This window comes from Canis aureus, chromosome 1, assembly GCF_053574225.1.
Source record: "Canis aureus isolate CA01 chromosome 1, VMU_Caureus_v.1.0, whole genome shotgun sequence".
Classification (NCBI taxonomy): domain Eukaryota; kingdom Metazoa; phylum Chordata; class Mammalia; order Carnivora; family Canidae; genus Canis; species Canis aureus.
In genome coordinates, this window is record NC_135611.1 from 88,258,322 (window position 1) to 88,265,026 (window position 6,705).

At 40.4% G+C, this 6,705-nt stretch overlaps 1 long non-coding RNA gene across 2 annotated transcripts; it reads left to right on the forward strand.

Annotated features, from left to right (window-relative positions):
• Positions 1–410: 410 nt before the first annotated feature.
• On the forward strand, positions 411–4,731 carry LOC144319388 (uncharacterized). Of its 2 annotated transcripts, XR_013385215.1 has the most exons (4): positions 411–495; positions 1,674–1,897; positions 2,464–2,906; positions 4,513–4,731. It is a non-coding gene; the product is annotated as an uncharacterized LOC144319388 (long non-coding RNA). The 2 variants fall into 2 exon arrangements; XR_013385214.1 differs by lacking the exon at positions 4,513–4,731 and having other exon boundaries at positions 2,464–2,993.
• The last annotated feature ends 1,974 nt before the right edge of the window (positions 4,732–6,705 follow it).

The following is a 6,705-nucleotide window of genomic DNA, read 5'->3' on the forward strand; positions in this document are numbered from 1 at the left end:
AGGCACTCAGAGGCTTCTCAATCCCTCTCCTGCCCTTGGAATGTGGGTTCTGCTTGCCTTTCCCACTCCCAAAGGCTGCTCCATCGCCTTGAGATGGTGATATGGTGTTGAGAATACCTGCATGGTATATGTAACTGAGCCCAGATAGGGTCTCTTTATAAATGTTTAAGATTTGGAGGGTGGGTGTGGAGATCCATTGCTGCCATCCAAGACAAGCTTGTATTCAAGTTCCATTTGCTGTTAATAAAACTGTCATCTACCAAACTGGAGTGGCCTGCCTCTTTGGTCTCACCCTGCCCTCTTTACCCTCTGCTTTTTTCCAGGCCAGCTTCAGATTACACCAGGGAAGCTCCTGGGAGGATTATGAACCAACAAAGGAATTAGCCATCACCCTTTGTTTAGAAAAATGAGGGAGGGGCACCTGGGTGGCTCAGCTGGTTAAGCAGCTGCCTTCGGCTCAGGTCATGGTCCCAGGGTCCTGGGATGAAGCCCCAGGTAAGGCTCCCTGCTCTGCTTCTCCCTCTATCCCTCCCCCTTCTCATGCTCTCTCTCTCTCAAATAAATCAGTATATTTTTTAAAATGAGGGGGAAAATGTAAAACATGTACATACAAATTACCATAACATTTAAGGTACATCTATACTTTATTTCATTATGAAGTTGGATTTCTGGCTAAGTTTGTTCACTAAAAGAAGTACTTGGGCTTTTTTCCCTTATAATTAGGATTGGGATATAATAAAAAATCTGCTTTACCTACATGAAGTATATGGTACTTACTAAGTACTAAATAAATATTAACTTTGTCCCTCATTTTTATTTAAAAATTACTTAGATCAATGTTTTCCTTTCTTTTTTCTGTAAAATAGTAATATCCCACAATATATGAAGAGATACTCCCTGCAAAAATGATTCTGTGATGAAATAAGTCTGGGAAATGCCAGATTAAACAGGGCTTAACTTCCTTCTGTTCTACAGAATTTGGCAGGGTCTTTAATATCTGAATGTGCATCATAATGCACTAAAGTAAGGATATGGTATATACCACATTCCCCAAAGACATTTGAGTACAGAACACTTTCTTGCTTAACTTATTTTCCTTATCTTATTATTATTGAAGTATAACTGACCTACAATATTATATTAGTTCCAGGTGCACAACATATTGATTTGACAATTCTATACATTACTCAATGTTTATTCACCAGGGTAAGTGGTAGTCACCATGTGTCACCATATGGTATTATTATATGTTATTGACTACATACCCTATGCTGTACTTTTCATCTTGTGACTTATTTACTTATTAAAGATTTTATTTATTTACTCATTCATTTAGAGAGAATGTGTGTGAACACAAGGGGGGAAGGGGCAGAGGGAGAGGGAGGATCTCAAGCAGATTCTGCTCTGTGCACAGAGCCCCAAGTGGGGCTCAAAGTCATGACCCTGACATCATGACCTGAGCTGAAATCAAGAGTCACATGCTTAACTGACTGCACCACCCACACACCCCTCGTGACTTATTTTATAATGGGATTTTGTACCTCTTAGTCCTCTTCCTCCACTTTGCCCATCCCTCTACCCTCCTCCCTTCTGGCAATCACCAGTTTATTCTCTGTATTTATGAGTCTGTTTCTCAATGTTTTAATGTTGTTGTTTGTACCACTTTCTTCAAGGGATCCAATACTCCCAGACCAGTTTCGGGAAATGCTACATTAATCTGAAGAGCAGGGGAGAAAGAAATTTAAAACGAGTGTTTGGCAGGATGATGGTGCTGTTAATAGCACTAGGAAACAGGAGAGACAAGTGTGCAATGGAAGATTCATTCTGAACAGAGTGAGGTTCCTTCACTGTCTGGCAGAGACGAGCACTATATATGAGAGTCAAGCTCAGGAGAAAGGTCAGGGCTGTGGTTATGGATTATTATCAATTAAAATTCCTCCACTACACAGTCTTAGCACTCTGATCCATTCCAATCACTCGGGAGATCAATCACAAGTATCCTTTTACTAATGTTAGTTAAAACACCAACTCTACAAAAGATTTACACTTTCAAAGAAAATGAAGAGTGTTAAAGACTTTTCTGTATGTAATAACGTAAAGACATCTTATTTTCTCAGCAATTGGGTGAGTAAGTGAATATTCTGATAAATCTGATGGTGGAGACTGGGCATCCAGGTCCTCAAATCAACAGTAGTAGGCAGACCTTTCCTCACATGTGAGTGTGAGTTTAATTCCTCAAATATAAAAGGGGAGAGAAGCCTCATGAGGTCTGGGTAAAAGGAAGGACACAGAAACGGGGGAAGAGGAAGAGATGTGAGAGCAGGGACACTGAAGATTTTCAAGTATAGTGTCACATGCTGTATAATATAATTCATCCTCATGCCCCAGTAACTGAAATAAGTTAAAAACAATTTGATCAATGTAGTTTGATTTTTTTTAAAGAAACTAATTTTTCTTTGGCAGAGTACCAAGACAACATCTATTTGTATGAAAAGAAAAGGGCCAGTCAAGGTCCAGGTGACTCCATTGGTGGACTTTGTTGGCTACCTGCCCAACATCTGTTTCCCTCCTTCTGGCTGCCTGACAGGACCCTGCTTTGCCTCATGTAACCAAACAACAGGCTCCAGAAGAAGCTAACCCCATTTGCATGCAGCCCAGGAGGAGGTTCTGGTTTGTCTAATCCAGTCATGGCATTCCCCTTGCCAGGTTTTAGGAATGTACATCTGATCCAATTCTGGCCACTGAGACTGCATGATGGAGACTTTTGGGGAAGTTTTCCCAACTCCTGAGAAATGCACTCAAGAAGAGAGAATCATTCTTTTTCTCCTGGACACTTCCATATCTGGACATGACAGCTATAACAACTTCAACCATAATGCAGCCAGTCTGAGGAAGGCAGAGGCAAGGTATCTGCAGAGCCTGGGCATTGGTAGACTAACGGCCTGCCCTACTCCTGCTGTCCTGTGATATCATAAATGTGCTTATTGTTTAAAGCAGTTTAAGAATTTTGTTTCTGGCAGGCAAAACTTATGTGAACTAATGTATACTTATAATAACATCAGTCTAATTTCAGTCTGAAAAAGCTTTCCCAAGTAGGAGAGAGAGCAGTGCAGTTAAACCCAGCCCGACCTAAATAGTTCATAATCTGCAGCCATCTAATCTATGTCATACACTTTTTAAAAATGCTTTTGTAACTGCTATGCCCACCCTCTGTCCCCCTCCGAAAGCATTCTATGCACTGTTGTATCACTCAATGTTCTTCAGAAAAACAGAACCAATAGTATGTGTGTGCATGTGTAGATACATAGAAGAATGATAGATTTATTTTAAGGAATTATCTCATGTGATTATGGAGGTTGGCAAGTCCAAAATCTGCAGGGTAAAGATCTAGGGAAGAGCTGACGTTACAGTTGAAGTCTGAAGGAAGCCTACTGAAATATTCCTTCTTGCTTGGGGGAGGTCAGCATTTTTGTTCCATCCAGGCCCTCAAATGACTGGATGAGGTTCACTCACGTTATGATGTAGGGCAATTTGTTTACTCAAAGTCCGCTGATTTAAATGTAAATCTCATTTAAAAACATCCCCACAGAACACATGCAGAATAATGTTTGACAAAATAATAGGGGACCACAGCCCAGCTGAGTTGACAAATAAAATTCAATATCACAACTATCATTTTAGTTCCTAACCAGTTTCTTGGGACTTCATCACACTCTGGGCATATTCAAGGCATTATGTCATACAGATGAATGCAGAAGCCAGACAGGAAGGAGTGGATGGGCAGAAAGTGCAAATAAGCATAGTCCACTGCTTTAGAAGGCAACAGGGGTTTGAAAGAATAGTGGGATTAAGGGGTGAGGTGAATCACTGACAAGGCTAAATCCAGACGGGATTACTCAAGAGCACGTTTAGAGAGACCAGACCCTCTTCCTCCCAACTTGTGGGTTGCTTTAATGCTTCCCTTCCAATATAAGTAATCTATTTTTCTCTAGACAGCACCCTGGATGTTCTCCAGAAAGCACTCAAGAGGGATAAAGATCTAGGAAATGAAATTTGTAGACAGGCAATGCTTTTGAGATTTCATATGTAAGTTTTAACCAGATTGCTCATTAGTATTAATGAACTCAGGAGACCAGAATGACCCACCTTCTCTCTAGAATCTTCAGAGTTGAATTATCATTTTTTTCTATAAATACACCTCTTCCTTGCATTGCTATACACTGAGACTGCAGACTGCATACCTTTTCTGTTAAAATTTCACTATTTGGCCAGCTTCTGTATTTTCTAAGATCTTGGTATTATTAAAATAAATGAAGCTTTCATAAAGAGAATATGAATTTTAATATAACCATTTTGCCTGGAGGATGGGAATTGGTACCTATCATTACTTGCAGCTCTGTAGAGTACCTACTTCCATGGTTAATTCTTGGTTATCCATGTGCTGTAAGTAGGTACGCCATGAAGCCAAATGTGAATGTCATTCCTGCACCCCATTTTCATTATTTATTGCAGCTTTTTGGCAGGAGAGAGCTTGTTTTACTTCACTGAGACAGCTGCTGTCCATTCCCAGTCTGTGATATAAAAGTGACTTGTAAGAATCATGTGGAGTTTGGGCAGCCCGGGTGGTTCAGCCGTTTAGCGCCACCTTCAGCCCAGGGCGTGATCCTGGAGACCGGGGGTCGAGTCCCACGTCGAGCCTGCTTCTCCCTCTGCCTCTGTCTCTCTCTCTCTCTGTCTCTCATGAATAAATAAATAAAATCTTTAAAAAAAAAGAATCATGTGGAGTTTGTATTCAGAGGACTACAAAAATGACAAAATTCTGTCATTTATTGATAAATATTTTTCAAGTCCATAAAATAAAAAGAAGGCACCATGAGCAGGGGTATAATGAGTTATCACCAGTGACCTTCAGAGAACTTATAGAACAAATTCATTTTCCATAATAAGAAATTTAAGTGAGGAGGGCTTGAGACAAACACAAAGAGGCAATTATACCACTTTAAATATTTAGCCTCAAACATCCAATTCAGCACCATTTTTCTCCAAGTTTATAGCTTCCGTGGGCAGTTCGGCTTTAGGTAAGCCAAATATGTACAATGGCTGTGGACTTGAAAAAGGCAGTGTGCACTGCTTTATCTTTGATGCAGCATTTCCTCAAAAGAATTTTCCTCTCAGCCCTTCATCCATGCCATCTTTTCAGTCTTCAGGCTCACCAGTGGCCTAGATAGATCACACCTGTTATGCTGTAGCATTCAACTCTGACTTAGGGCAGGAGCCGCATTTGTTCTGATTGGTGCTCTGGCTTGCAAGCAAACATCATTTTACTGTAGGGATGATTTCAGTCAGATGGATGGAAGCTCTAGTAAACCGTCCTGCCATATAGTACATAAAATGTTCATAGGTCAATTTTGCCAGCTCTTCCATTTCCCAAGACTATCACTGAAGCTCTTGGTAATACAAACATGCTAATTATCTGCATATTTTTAACCAAAGCCATTCTGATTCTATGGATTACAATGATCAATTACCTATGCACTCATTCATAACAGCAGATGGTCACAAACAGAGGTCTTTATGCTAATTCCTTCAGCATTTCTTGAGTATCCACTGTGTTTTAGGTGGCCCCTAAAATAATCCTTGCTCTCCAAGAACTCCTGTGAAATGCCTATGAGACAAACAGGTGAGTGTCATAAAAGATACATACTGGAAGCAATTAATTCCAGACTTGAGAGAATTAAGGACTATTTTTACTGAGGATGGAGAATATTTCTCAAAACAGTAAAAAAAGGTCACATTTTATGTTTTGAGAGTTTTTGAATCCATAAGATGCTTACATCTTTCAGACTTTAACTCTGGGTCATAAAAACAATAGCCAATAAATAACATGGGAAAACAAGGCTTCCACATACAAATAACATCAAACAGAAAGTGGGATATGGGAGAAGTACAGAGCTGACATTCTATTGGGAGAACCAGTGGGACACAGATTGTGTGACCGCCTGGCAAACTGCCCACAATGTGGAGCACTGAAAAGCCATAGGCTAAACAGATAGTATCTCCTTCATCACTAAGAGTTGAATCATACTTGTCTTAACAGTGAGGATATATAGGGGCACCTGGGTGGCTCAGTTGGTCAAGCATCTGCCTATGGCTCAGATTGTGGTCCCAGGGTCCTGGGAATGAGTCCCATGTCAGGCTCCCTGCTCAGTGGAGGAACTTGCTTCTCCCTCTCCTTCTGCTTCTTCCTGATGCTCTCTCTCTTTCTCTCTCTCAAATAAATAAAATCTTAAAAAAAAAAAGACAATAACAACAACAACAACAAAAATGAGGAGATAAAGAAAGTTCTGGGCTTATTTTCAGGGCTCTTGGTTCTAATTCCAACAGTCACTTCACTAATTGGAGGCTTAAACGCCAAAGAGAAGTAATAATAATCACACACACACACACACACACACACACACACACACAAATGTATGCACCAGAACAAACACGTTTACAACATCCATTAAGTTGTTGTGATGATAGAACATTGTAATAAACTAAAAGCACTGGCACATGCTAGTCCTCTGCTCTGTTAGCTGACTCTAGACCTGGAAACTTTATACTCTGGCCCCTGGCCTTAATCTCTAGAAAACTCAGGTCAGGCTCCTCACCCATGTAATGTTGCCTTCTCCAACTTCCAACCCTGAATGACTTGGCTTCAGA